Source organism: Pseudophryne corroboree, chromosome 1 (assembly GCF_028390025.1).
Source record: "Pseudophryne corroboree isolate aPseCor3 chromosome 1, aPseCor3.hap2, whole genome shotgun sequence".
In the NCBI taxonomy this organism is placed as follows: Eukaryota; Metazoa; Chordata; class Amphibia; order Anura; family Myobatrachidae; genus Pseudophryne; species Pseudophryne corroboree.
In genome coordinates this window covers 83,189,203-83,203,183 of record NC_086444.1, presented here as the reverse complement: position 1 = coordinate 83,203,183, position 13,981 = coordinate 83,189,203, and the positions used below count along the sequence as shown (strand labels likewise).

General features: G+C 48.2%; 1 protein-coding gene across 6 annotated transcripts in view; it reads left to right on the top strand.

Annotated features, from left to right (window-relative positions):
• CPLANE1 (ciliogenesis and planar polarity effector complex subunit 1) overlaps positions 1–13,981 on the top strand; it is a 250,462-nt gene that overhangs the window by 18,385 nt on the left and 218,096 nt on the right. The window lies entirely within an intron of this gene.

Below are 13,981 nucleotides of genomic sequence, written 5' to 3'. Positions count from 1 at the left end.
TTCTCAGATTCGCATTACAGGATTCTCATTTTCACTGTCGGTCCTTTCCTTTCGGTCTCGCTTCCGATCCCACAGGGTTCTGGAAGTTCGCAGAATAACTTTTTCAAAGGCAGGAGGTGACGTGGGTTCCCTAATGGGACAATCTACTTCTACTATCCCACTCTGTACATTAGGTGGCGTCTGAATATCCGGAGGATCCAGGAGCTTCTGGTTCGACACAGATCCAAGTTATGCTCCTCGTAGACGTTTTCACAACACGGTCCGTCAAAGGATTTTTCCTTCCTCGGCACCAGGTACTCTATTTCTTCAGTCAAGTTGTGACGCAATGAGTGGTCGCCTACATTCCCCTCTGAGCGGGGGACAACAATCTTCTTTCCAGGTCAGGCCACCAGGTCAGACTCCTGGGTGAGGGAACATTCCCCAGAGTTTTGTCAACTGGTCTGCTGTGGGCGGAGATTCCGAATCGACCTCAGGCCGTTCTGACTGACTCTTTAACCCTTTACTACTCAGGGACGTGAGCTCTGGTGGCAGTAGCCGAGGATGCCCTCAGGGCTCCTGGGAGTTTTCTGGTTATTCTATCTTGCCTCCTTTTCTATTTTTACCTCACTTTCGGTAACACAGGAGGAGAATATGCGTGCTAGTCCTCTCGGTGGCTCTGGTGGGGCCACCCATGACTTGAAGATCCAGCCTGCACCTGTTGTCAGTAGAGGAGCATTGGCTCCTACCTAGACTGGACAATAGGGTCCTTTTACTTGTTCAATCGTGTGACTGTCCACGAGACCTCAGAAGGGAGGAGTTCCCTAGTTCGGTTAGGCCTACTGGGCCCTGATTTCAGAAGTCTGTTACCTTTCCTCGCTTTTGCCACTTTCGGAAAACTGTATGGGACATGATAAGGATAAAAGAGGGTTTTCCCCTTCTTTCGGTTACCATTCAGCCGTCATCTTTGGTTTCTCTGGGAGGTTTTGCTCCGCTGCGCTTAAAACCACATTGACCTGAAGTTTAGGTCTCTGCCTTTTTTTTCGGTTTTCTTCCAAAAGAGATTAGCCTGGTGGCCGTAAGTTTGGCCTCTCTTTCAGGGAGTACTCTATTGGCAACTCCCCCGGCTGACCTTAGGCCTCAGAGGTCGTTTCTTCCAAAGGGGATGTCCGTTTTTCATATAAATCTGACACTAGTGTTTTTCAGTTACTAGTTGACTGTTGTCAAGGCTCGCCGACTCTCTCTACAGAGGTCTTCGGCTATTCGACAAAGGGTTTTTCTTCTTTGTTAGGTACGATGCTCCCGTACTAAATAGCCGGGGTCCCAGCATATGCTGGGCTGTTGGATACATCTGACCATCAGACAGGCTTCTTGGCGGTGGCTCGGGAGCCTCCGTTTTTCCATTTCAACGCACTTTACGCGCGTTATGGGACCTTAGTGGGCAGCTGCCAGTGGGGTCTCCATGAATACTTTGTCGGGCGGCTACTTGGTTGGACCGACATTAGTTTTGTCAAATTCTACAAGTTTGACACTTTTGCGGCCTCTGCATCACAGTTTGGCCGAGCGGTTTTACAGGACTCTCAGCGCTCTCCCACCCGTTTTGGGAGCTCTGGGACGTCCCCATTGTAACTACGCTCCAGTGGCCCCTAGTGGATGAAGGAGAAATCAGGATTTTGGTACTTACCGATAAATCCCTTTCTCCGATTCCACAGGGGCCACTGGACGCCCGCCCAGCGCTGTTACTCCTTGTTTTTTGCTTAACAGTTTGCAGATCACCATATGACTGCTTGTTGAGTTCGGGCTAGCCGGTTGGTTGTTAGGTTCTGTTCCAGGTTTAGTTTGTGTTATTCTGGTTTACAGGGCGTCATTAACCTCCTCTACCTTACGGTTTGTTTTTTTCCAGCTCTCCTCGGGCACAGTTTTACGTAGACTGGCTTGGAGGGGAGATAGTAGGGGAGGAGCTAGCCACAGAGTGAAGAATTTTAAAGTGCCAGCTCCCAATTACTGCCTACTATATCCCCATTGTAACTACGCTCCAGTGGCCCCTGTGGAATCGGAGAAAGGGATTTATCGGTAAGTACCAAAATCCTGATTACACACACTCTGGTACCTTACTCAGACCGGCGATAGCGTCGGCTTGGGTTTGTAGCGCTGTAGCAGCGTGGACAGATACTTTATCTGCAGAATTGGATACCCTGGATAAGGATACCATTTTATTAACCCTGGGTCATATTAAAGATGCTGCCTTATATATGAGGGATGCTCAAAGAGACATTGGCCTACTGGGTTCTAGAGTCAACGCTATGTCGATTTCTGCTAGACGAGTCCTATGGACCCGGCAATGGACAGGTGATACCGACTCGAGGCATATGGAGGTTTTACCTTACAGGGGTGAGGAATTGTTTGGGGAAGGTCTCTCGGACCTGGTCTCCACTGCTACGGCAGGTAAATCAAATTTTTTGCCTTATATTCCCTCACAGCCTAAGAAAGCGCCACATTATCAAATGCAGTCCTTTCGGACAAATAAAAACAAGAGAGCACAAGGATCGTCCTTTCTTGCCAGAGGTAAGGGCAGAGGGAAAAAGCTGCCATCCACCGCTAGTTCCCAGGAGCAGAAGTCCTCCCCGGCCTCTACAAAATCCACCGCATGACGCTGGGGCTCCGCTGAGGGAGTCCGCCCCAGTGGGGGTACGTCTTCGACTTTTCAGCCACATCTGGGTTCACTCACAGGTGGATCCCTGGGCAATAGAGATGGTTTCCCAGGGTTACAAGCTGGAATTCGAAGAGGTGCCCCCTCGCCGATTTTTCAAATCGGCCTTACCAGCTTCTCCCCCAGAAAGGGAGATAGTCTTAAATGCAATTCAAAAATTGTGTCTTCAACAGGTGGTGATCAAAGTTCCCCTGCTTCAACAAGGGAGGGGGTATTACTCAACCCTATTTGTAGTCCCGAAACCGGACGGTTCGGTCAGACCCATTTTAGATTTAAAATCCTTGAACCTGTACTTGAAAAGGTTCAAGTTCAAGATGGAATCGCTCAGAGCGGTCATCGCCAGCCTAGAAGGGGGGGATTTTATGGTGTCCCTGGACATTAAGGATGCATACCTTCATGTTCCCATATATCCACCTCATCAGGCGTACCTGAGATTTGCGGTACAGGATTGTCATTACCAATTTCAGACGTTGCCGTTTGGGCTTTCCACGGCCCCGAGGAATTTCACCAAGGTAATGGCGGAAATGATGGTGCTCTGGCGCAAACAGAGGGTCACAATTATCCCATACTTGGACGATCTCCTAATAAAAGCGAGATCACGAGAGCAGTTGTTGAACAGCGTGTCACTTTCACTGGAGGTGTTACAGCAATACGGCTGGATTCTCAATATCCCGAAGTCACAGTTAGTTCCTACGACCCGTTTGACCTTCTTAGGCATGATTCTGGATACGGACCAGAAAAGGGTTTATCTTACGATAGAAAAGGCCCAGGAACTCATGACTCTGGTCAGGGACCTATTGATGCCAAAACAGGTGTCTGTGCATCACTGCACTCAAGTCCTGGGAAAGATGGTGGCATCTTACGAGGCCATTCCTTTCGGCGGGTTCCATGCGAGGACCTTCCAATGGGACCTACTGGACAAGTGGTCCGGGTCACATCTACAGATTCATCAGTTGATCACCCTGGCCCCCAGGGCCAGGGTATCTCTCCTGTGGTGGCTGCAGAGTGCTCACCTTCTGGAGGGTCGCAGATTCGGCATTCAGGACTGGGTTCTGGTGACCACGGACGCGAGCCTCCGAGGTTGGGGAGCAGTCACACAGGGAAGAAACTTCCAAGGTCTTTGGTCAAGTCAAGAGACTTGTCTCCACATCAACGTCCTGGAACTGAGGGCCATATACAACGCCCTTCGTCAAGCGGAGACTTTGCTTCGCGACCTACCGGTTCTGATCTAGTCAGACAACATCACCGCAGTAGCTCATGTAAACCGCCAAGGCGGCACAAGGAGCAGAGTGGCTATGGCGGAAGCCACCAGGATTCTTCGCTGGGCGGAAAATCATGTAGGCGCACTGTCAGCAGTGTTCATTCCAGGAGTGGACAACTGGGAAGCAGACTTCCTCAGCAGACACGATCTACATCCAGGAGAGTGGGGACTTAATCAGGAAGTCTTCGCACAGATTGCAAGTCAGTGGGGCCTGCCCCAGATAGACATGATGGCGTCCCGCTTAAACTGAGGTAGAAGGCTTTCCTAGTGAGGAGGTGGAGCAAATGAATGTGGTGTCTCCGTCGGCAACACCGACACCTGACTGGGTGGATATGTGGAATGTTTTAAGTGCTAATGTAAATTTATTGCACAAAAGGTTGGACAAAGCTGAGTCCAGAAATTATGCAGAGAGTCAAAGAACTACAGAAGTATTGCGCTAGGTCAAGAGACCCTCAGGCGGTGGTAGTGGACGCCCTAGTGACACCTTGGGTGTTCCAGTCGGTCTATGTGTTTCCTCCTCCTTCCTCTCATCCCCAAGGTGTTGAGAATAATAAGAAAAAGAGGAGTACAGACAATTCTCATTGTTCCAGATTGGCCACGAAGGGCCTGGTATCCGGATCTGCAGGAAATGCTCACGGAAGATCCGTGGCCTCTTCCTCTAAGACAGGACCTGCTACAACAGGGGCCCTGTCTGTTCCAAGACTTACCGCGGCTGCGTTTGACGGCATGGCGGTTGAACGCCGGATCCTAGCGGAAAAGGGCATTCCGGATGAGGTCATTCCTACTCTGATAAAGGCTAGGAAGGACATGACAGCTAAACATTATCACCGTATATGGCGAAAGTATGTATCTTGGTGTGGGCCAGGAATGCTCCTACGGAGGAATTCCATCTGGGCCGTTTTCTTCACTTCCTACAAACTGGAGTGAATTTGGGCCTAAAATTAGGCTCCATTAAGGTTCAGATTTAGGCCCTATCCATTTTCTTTCAAAAGGAATTTGCTTCTCTCCCAGAAGTACAGACTTTTGTGAAGGGAGTGCTGCATATTCAGCCTCCTTTTGTACCTCCGGTGGCGCCTTGGGACCTTAACATGGTGTTGAGTTTCCTTAAGTCGCACTGGTTTGAACCACTTAAAACAGTGGCATTAAAATATCTCACTTGGAAAGTGGTCATGTTGTTAGCCTTGGCTTCGGCTAGGCGAGTGTCGGAATTGGCGGCTTTGTCTCATAAAAGCCCCTATCTGGTTTTTCATATGGATAGAGCGGAATTGCGGACCCGTCCTCAATTCTTGCCTAAGGTGGTTTCATCTTTTCATATGAACCAACCTATTGTGGTGCCTGTGGCTACGCGAGACTTGGAGGATTCCGAGTCCCTTGATGTGGTCAGGGCTTTGAAAATTTACGTAGCCAGAACGGCTAGGGTCAGGAAAACAGAGGCACTGTTGGTCGTGTGTGCTGCCAACAAGGTTGGCGCTCCTGCTTCAAAGCAGACTATTGCTCGCTGGATCTGTTACACGATTCAGCAGGCTCACTCAATGGCTGGATTGCCGTTACCAAGATCGATTAAGGCCCATTCCACTAGGAAGGTGGGCTCTTCTTGGGCGGCTGCCCGAGGGGTCTCGGCGTTGCAATTGTGCCGAGCTGCTACTTGGTCGGGTTCAAACACCTTTGCTAAGTTCTACAAGTTTGATACCCTGGCTGAGGAGGATCTCCTGTTTGCTCAGTCGGTGCTGCAGAGTCATCCGCACTCTCCCGCCCGGTTGGGAGCTTTGGTATAATCCCCATGGTCCTTACGGAGTCCCCAGCATCCTCTAGGACGTAAGAGAAAATAAGATTTTAAACCTACCGGTAAATCTTTTTCTCCTAGTCCGTAGAGGATGCTGGGCGCCCGTCCCAAGTGCGGACTACTTATGCAAGACTTGTATATAGTTTTTGCTTACATAAGGGTTATGTTACAGTTTTCATCAGTCTCTGTCTCATGCTGTGTTGTTTCATACTGTTAACTGGTCCGTGTATACCCTACTTATATGGTGTGAATGGTGTGGGCTGGTATGAATCTTGCCCTTGGATCACAAATTCCTTTCCTCGTACTGTCCGTCTCCTCTGGGCACAGTTTCTCTAACTGAGGTCTGGAGGAGGGGCATAGAGGGAGGAGCCAGTGCACACCCATACCTAAAGTTCTTTCTTAGTGCCCATGTCTCCTGCGGAGCCCGTCTATCCCCATGGTCCTTACGGAGTCCCCAGCATCCTCTACGGACTAGGAGAAAAAGATTTACCGGTAGGTTTAAAATCTTATTTTCTCATACGTCCTAGAGGATTCTGGGGATGCTTCAAGAACCATGGGGTATAGATGGGATCCGCAGGAGACATGGGCACTTTAAGACTTTAAAAGGGGTGTGAACTGGCTTCTCCCTCTATGCCCCTCCTCCAGACTCCAGTTAGATTCTGTGCCCAGTGAGACTGGATGTACAATGAGGAGCTCTCCAGAGTTTCTCAGAAAAAGAGTTTGTTAGGTTTATTATTTTCAGGGAGACCTGCTGGCAACAGGCTCCCTGCATCGTGGGACTGAGGGGAGAGAAGCAGACCTACTTCTGTGAGTTTCAAGGCTCTGCTTCTTAGGCTACTGGACACCATTAGCTCCAGAGGGTCTGATCGCTAGGTACGCCTAGATGCTTGTTCCCGGTGCCGCACCGTCACCCCCCTTGCAGAGCCAGAAGTCAGAAGACGGATGAGTAGAAGAAGATCAGAAGACTTCAGTGTCGGCTTTGGGGTACCGCACAGCGGCCACGCTGCGCGCCATGCTCCCACACACACAGCGGCACTACAGGGTGCAGGGCGCAGGGGGGCGCCCTGGGCAGCATGAAACCTCAATAAATAGACTGGCAAAAGAGGCTTACAGTGCCTGGGCACTAAAACCGAACCCCGCCAGTATAAAGATTTGAAAAATAGCGGGGCTGAAGCGCGCCATTAAGGGGGTGTGGCTTAGCCCTCACAGCTCTAATCAGCGCCATTTTCTCTTCACAGAGCTGCAGAGACGCTGGTCCTGACCTCCTACACTGCTGTTCAAGTAACAGGGTGCAAAACGGGGGGGGGTGACAGTATTTTGGTGCTGTCTTATTAGTATAAAAGCGCTAACAGGTCTGAGGCTTTATTTTAATCGTTTCAGTACCGGGATAGGCGCTGGGTTGTGAGCTGTCAAAACTCCCTCTGTGTTTCTCTAACAGGCTTTGCTGTGGGTCTGTCCCTTATAGCCCCAGTGTGGTTGTGGGTGTCGGTATGCGTGTGTCGACATGTCTGAGGCTGAGTGCTCTTCCCAGGAGGAGGCTGGAGTGGGGACAGAAAAGACTGTGGGAGTGACCGTGTCGGCACCGCCGACGGCTGATTGGGTAAATATGTTGAGTGTTTCGAATGCAAATGTGGCTCGGTTGAATAAGAGATTAAATAAATCTGAGTCTCAGAACCAGACATGGAGAAAATCCATGGAGGATGCATTGTTGCAAGTTCAGACCCCCTTGGGGTCACAGAAGCGTTCATTTACCCAGATAGCGGATACAGATACCGACACGGACTCTGATTCCAGTGTCGACTATAGTGATGCCTGATTGAATCCTAAACTGGCTAAGAGCATTCAGTACATGATTGTGGCGATAAAAGACGTATTACATATCACGGAAGACCCTGCTGTTCCTGATACTAGGGTCTGCATGTTTAAGGGAAAGAAACCTGAGGTGACGTTTCCTCCCTCTCATGAACTGAACGCTCTTTTTGAAAAAGCTTGGGAAAATCCTGACAAGAAGTTACAGGTACCCAAGAGAATTCCGGTGGCATATTCGTTCCCCCTCTGGGGACAGGGAAAAGTGGGAGTCAACCCCCACGGTGGACAAAGCTCTATCGCGTCTGTCTCCTGACACGGCAGCCCTAAAGGACTCTGCGGATCGTAAGCAGGAAAATACACTAAAATCCATTTATCTCACTACAGGTACGCTGCTCAGGCCTGCCGTTGCATCGGCATGGGTGAGTAGCGCTATTGAAAAGTGGGCAGATAACTTGTCATCTGATATAGATTCCCTGGACAGGGATAGCGTGCTTTTGACACTGGGTCATATCAGGGACGCTGCAGACTATCTAAAGGAATCTGCGAGGGATATTGGCCTTTTGGGATCAAGGGCCAATGCCATGGCAGTCTCGGCTTGGAGGGCATTGTGGATTCATCAATGGAATGCTGATGCTGACTCTAAGAAGACTGGAGTCTCTGCCGTTTAACGGTAGTGTCTTGTTTGGTGACGGCCTCACTGACCTGGTATCTACGGCTACCGCGGGTAAGTCATCATTCCTACCTTATGTTCCTGCACAACAAAAGAAAACGCCCCACTATCAGATGCAGTCCTTTCGGCCCAATAAATACAAAAAAGGAGGGTCTTCCTTTCTTGCTTCGAGGGGAAGAGGAAGGGGAAAAAGGTCACAGGCTGTGGCAAGTTCCCAAGAGCAGAAGTCCTTCCCGGCTTCTACCAAATCCACCGCATGACGCTGGGGCTCCTCTGCGGGAGTCCGCACCGGTGGGGGCACGTCTCCAACTCTTCAGTCAGGTCTGGGTTCGCTCGGCCCTGGATCCTTGGGTATTAGAAATAGTAGCCCAAGGTTTCAAATTGGAGAAATTTGAGTTTCAAGACGTGCCCCCTCACTGATTTTTCAAATTGGCCTTGCCAGCTTCTCTTCCAGAAAGGGAGGTAGAATGCGCTGCAATACTAAAGCTGTGTCAAAATCCAATCATTGTCACGGTACCCCCGTCACAACAGGGGGAAGGCTTTTATTCGAGCCTGTTCGTGGTCCCGAAGCCGGATGGCTCAGTCAGACCGATTCTGAACCTAAAATCCCTCAATTTCTATCTAAAAAAATTCAAATTCAAGATGGAATCTCTCCGAGCAGTGATCTCCAGTCTGGAGGAGGGGGATTTTATGGTGTCGGTCGACATAAAGGATGCCTACTTACACGTCCCCATATATCCTCCACATCAGGCTTATCTGAGGTTTGCTGTTCAGGATTGTCATTACCAATTTCAGACGTTGCCGTTTGGTCTGTCCACGGCTCCGAGGATTTTCACCAAGGTTATGGCGGAAATGATGGTTCTCCTGCGCAAGCAGGGAATCACAATTATCCCGTACTTGGACGATCTCCTGATAAAGGCGAGATCCAAGGAGCAATTACTGAAAAACGTTACGCTCTCCCTGACAATTCTGCAACAACATGGTTGGCTCCTAAACTTGCCAAAATCACAGTTGGTTCCGACAACTCGGCTGTCGTTCTTGGGTATGATTCTGGATACAGAATTACAGAGAGTTTTTCTTCCAGTGGAAAAGGCTCTGGAAATACAGAACATGGTAAAACAGATTCTGAAACCGGCAAGAGTGTCGATTCTTCAATGCACTCGGTTGCTGGGGAAGATGGTGGCGGGCTATGAGGCCATTCAGTTTGGCAGGTGCCATGCCAGAGTTTTTCAGTGGGACCTGTTGGACAAGTGGTCCGGGTCTCACCTGTACATGCACCGGAAAATAATCCTATCTTCCAGGACCAGAATCTCTCTGCACAGTTCTCACCTCCTAGAGGGACGCAGGTTCGGGATTCAGGATTGGATCCTGGTGACCACAGATGCAAGTCTCCGAGGCTGGGGAGCAGTCACACAGGGGAAAAATTTCCAGGGAAATTGGTCAAGCCAGGAAGCTTGTCTGCACATAAACATTCTGGAATTAAGAGCCATTTACAACGGCCTTCGGCAAGTGGAACATCTTCTTCGCGGTCCGCCCATCTTGATTCAGTCAGACAACGTAACAGCAGTGGCGTACATAAACCGCCAGGGCGGAAAAAAGAGCAGAGCGGCAATGGTGGAGGCCACAAAAGCTCTTCGCTGGGCAGAGAAACATGCAAGCGCTCTGTCCGCAGTCTTCATTCCAGGAGTGGACAACTGGGTAGCAGACTTCCTCAGCAGACACGATCTCCATCCAGGAGAGTGGGGTCTTCATCAAGAGGTCTTTGCAGAAGTGACAAGTCGTTGGGGAATTCGTCAAATAGACATGATGGCATCTCGCCTCAACCAGAAACTTCAGAGATACTGTTCCAGGTCGAGAGACCCTCAAGCAATAGCGGTGGACGCCCTGGTGACACCGTGGGTGTTTCAGTCGGTCTATGTGTTCCCTCCACTTCCACTCATTCCAAAGGTGATAAAGATCATAAGAAGAACAAGGGTTCAGGCGATACTCATTGTTCCAGACTGGCCAAGGAGGGCCTGGTATCCAGATCTTTAAGAATTACTCATAGAAGATCCCTGGCCTCTTCCTCTACGAGAGGACCTGTTACAGCAGGGACCGTGCGTGTATCAAGACTTACCGCGGCTGTGTTTGACGGCATGGCGGTTGAACGCCAAATCCTAGCCCGAAAGGGTATTCCCACTGAAGTCATTCCCACACTACTTCAGGCTAGAAAAGAGGTAATGGCAAAGCATTACTACCATATTTGGAGAAAATATGTGTCTTGGTGTGAATCCAAGAAGGCTCCTACGGAAGAATTTCAGCTGGGGCGTTTGCTCCATTTTTTGCAAGCAGGTGTGGATGCGGGCCTAAAATTAGGCTCCATTAAAGTACAAATTTCGGCCTTATCAATTTTCTTTCAGAAAGAATTGGCCTCCCTTCCGGAAGTTCAGACCTTCGTGAAAGGCGTGCTACACATACAACCTCCCTTTGTGCCCCCAGTGGCACCATGTGATCTTAATGTGGTGTTGCAGTTCCTGCAATCTCATTGGTTTGAACCTTTGCGCAAGGTTGAGTTGAAATTCCTTACTTGGAAAGTAGTCATGTTGTTGGCCTTGGCATCCGCAAGGCGGGTATCTGAATTGGCGGCTTTGTCTCACAAAAGCCCCTATTAAATCTTCCATGCTGATAGAGCGGAGTTGAGAACTACTCAGCAATTTCTGCCAAAAGTGGTTTCATCGTTTCACGTAAACCAGCCTATTGTGGTACCAGTGGCTACTGACGCCTTGGCAGAATCGAAGTCTCTCGATGTGGTCAGAGCTTTGAAAATCTATGTTGCCAAAACGGCTCAAATTAGGAAAACAGATGCTCTGTTTGTCCTGTGGGCTCCCAACAAGATTGGGGCTCTTGCTTCCAAGCAGACTATTGCGCGCTGGATCTGTAATACGATTCAGCAGGCTCATTCTACGGCGGGATTGCCGTTACCGAAATCGGTGAAGGCCCATTCTACCAGAAAGGTGGGTTCATCCTAGGCGGCTGCCCAAGGGGTCTCAGCATTACAGCTTTGCCGAGCTGCTACTTGGTCGGGATCAAACACCTTTGCGAAGTTTTACAAGTTTGATACCCTGGCTGAGGAGGACCTCTTGTTTGGTCAATCGGTGCTGCATAGTCATCCGCACTCTCCCACCCGTTCTAGAGCTTTGGTATAAACCCCATGGTTCTGGAAGCATCCCCAGCATCCTCTAGGACGTATGAGAAAATAGGATTTTAATGCCTACCGGTAAATCCTTTTCTCTTAGTCCGTTGAGGATGCTGGGCGCCCGTCCCAGTGCGGGCTGTATCTGTAGTTATTGGTTATGGTTACACACATGTTGTGTTGAGTTCAGTCAGTCTGTGGCTGATGTTAGTCATGCCGTTGCATGCGTTGTTGTTGAATGCCATGTTGTACGGCGTGTTTGTGGTGTGAGCTGGTATGTATCTCACCTTAGTTTTAAAAATTAATAAATCCTTTTCCTCGAAATGTCCGTCTCCCTGGGCACAGTTCCTATAACTGGAGTCTGGAGGAGGGGCATAGAGGGAGGAGCCAGTTCACACCCCTTTTAAAGTCTTAAAGTGCCCATGTCTCCTGCGGATCCCGTCTATACCCCATGGTTCTTGAAGCATCCCCAGCATCCTCTACGGACTAAGAGAAAAGGATTTACCGGTAGGTATTAAAATCCTATTTAATCACTGAATGTATTTCTAATACTGGGCATAGAGCAGGGCCTTCCTACCTCTATGTCTGTCTAATTTTACCCAGTTTTGTTCTATTACTGTTGTTCTAATTGTAAAGTGCAACGGAATCTGCTGCGCTATGTAAGAAACTGCTAATAAATAAAATACATGATACAATTATCTGGGCGATCAGCCTGATATTGTTGGATCGTCCTGATAAATGTGCTCTGTATGCACGTGACTGATCCAGCATATCCTACCTAGCGATATTTTCGGATCTTCCAGCAAGTCCGTACAATGCAGTCATTTAAAGTTACAAATCTGCTGCATCGGGCAGTGTGTGCGCTGCTTGGAATGACGGGCATTTCACCTGTTCCTTTACAGGGGAGGGACCTGAAAAGTTTCCACCCCCTGGGGGAGGGAGCGGATATCGGGTGTCCATATACTGTGAGATATCTGACCGTGTATGCCCGTGATATCTGAGGGGTGTCAGGCTGTTAAATAAAGTGTCTGTTGATCTAACCTGCATTTTATGCAGTTGTAGTTGTGTGTGTGTGTGTGTGTGTGTGTGTGTGTGTGTGTGTGTGTGTCCAGCATTTAATTCAGATTCCTATTTTTTTTGTAACTGCACAATCAGGGCACGCTTGCGAGTCGGAGTTTGATCGCCCTATAAAAGCTGACCCTTGCGTCTGTGTTTTTTTTCCCTTTACTAATATGTTTAATTCAGTGAACCTAAACCCAAAGTTTTTTTTATTAACTTTTATTTATAAGGTGCAAGTTGCCACAAAATATCTGCAGTGCTGCATCGGGTAAACATAAAAACATTTCAAATGAACAGAGTATAACTCCTCTGTGGCTCTCCCTACCCAGTATATTATGGGCGAGGGGGCAAGTTGCCGTTGCAGTGGCTTAGAAATGCCGGCAGTGGTAGTGAAACTCGGGGATTTTTGTGCTCCCTATGTGGCTGCAAACAAAAATCCAGGAGCATGTGCACAGCATCTATTCACCGCTGCTCTACAGCAGAGCTGGGATGACATGAGCCTCCCAACTGCCACCCCCACCGCGGGACACTGCGGATTGCGGGATGGACAGCGGAAAGTTCCCAAAAAACGGGACTGTCCCACGAAAATCAAAACAGTCGGGAGGTATGGTATAGGGCAGACTAGATGGGCCAAGTAGTTCTTATCTGCCGTCACATTCTATGCTATGTTTCTATAGTTGCGCATTGTAAATCTTTTCTCTCTAGGGAAAAAGTCTTAAATATGAAGTTAATATAATTTATGAGTGTTTTTCCTTACCTGGGATTAAACTAGACATCGCAGCATTCTGTGTAACCATTTAACCATTGTAATATTTGACTGTAATTAGCAGCATGTGAAATGTATTTTAATTTTTTTAATTTTATTTATTGAAACAATGTACACCACTGTATTTTAAAGGGACAGTACATATAAGAAGTACATCTGAGATTCCGATACATATCATTAAGAGATTAAAATACATGCAAGGACTACAAACATATCTGACAGTAAAGCAAATACAAAGCAGGAAGGGTCAGGAGTCATGGTTGTCAATTTGAAATTGTCAGATAGTAACAGGAGGATCTTGAAGGAACAACCTAGTTTCATACCTTATGGAATTACAAAAACAACGTATAACGGCCTCTTTAGTAGATCTGGGTGATATCTCAGTAAAACTTTCCCATGTGGCAAAATTTTTGTCAGTGCGAGTCTGTTTTTGGAGTGAGGCCTCCAACCAGTCCATGTGACAAATAAAGAACAGTTTATCTTTAAACATGGAATTTATTTACAAGTTTAATGGTAAAAAATACAGGCGCTGTAATTGAGCTGGTTCTCCAAGCTGCTGTTGGATGGGGTGATAGTCAATCACCTCAAAACATAAACATATATACACAGACAAATGGGAACCAACTGCGCTGGTACAAATAATCACAGTATTAAATTCACTGAAAAATCTATATCTGAATATTTAAAAAAAACTTTATAAAAACAATAGTGGACATATATGTAAACATATACACTTAGAATCAAGCTATATAAGCCAATCTCTAGCCATAATTGG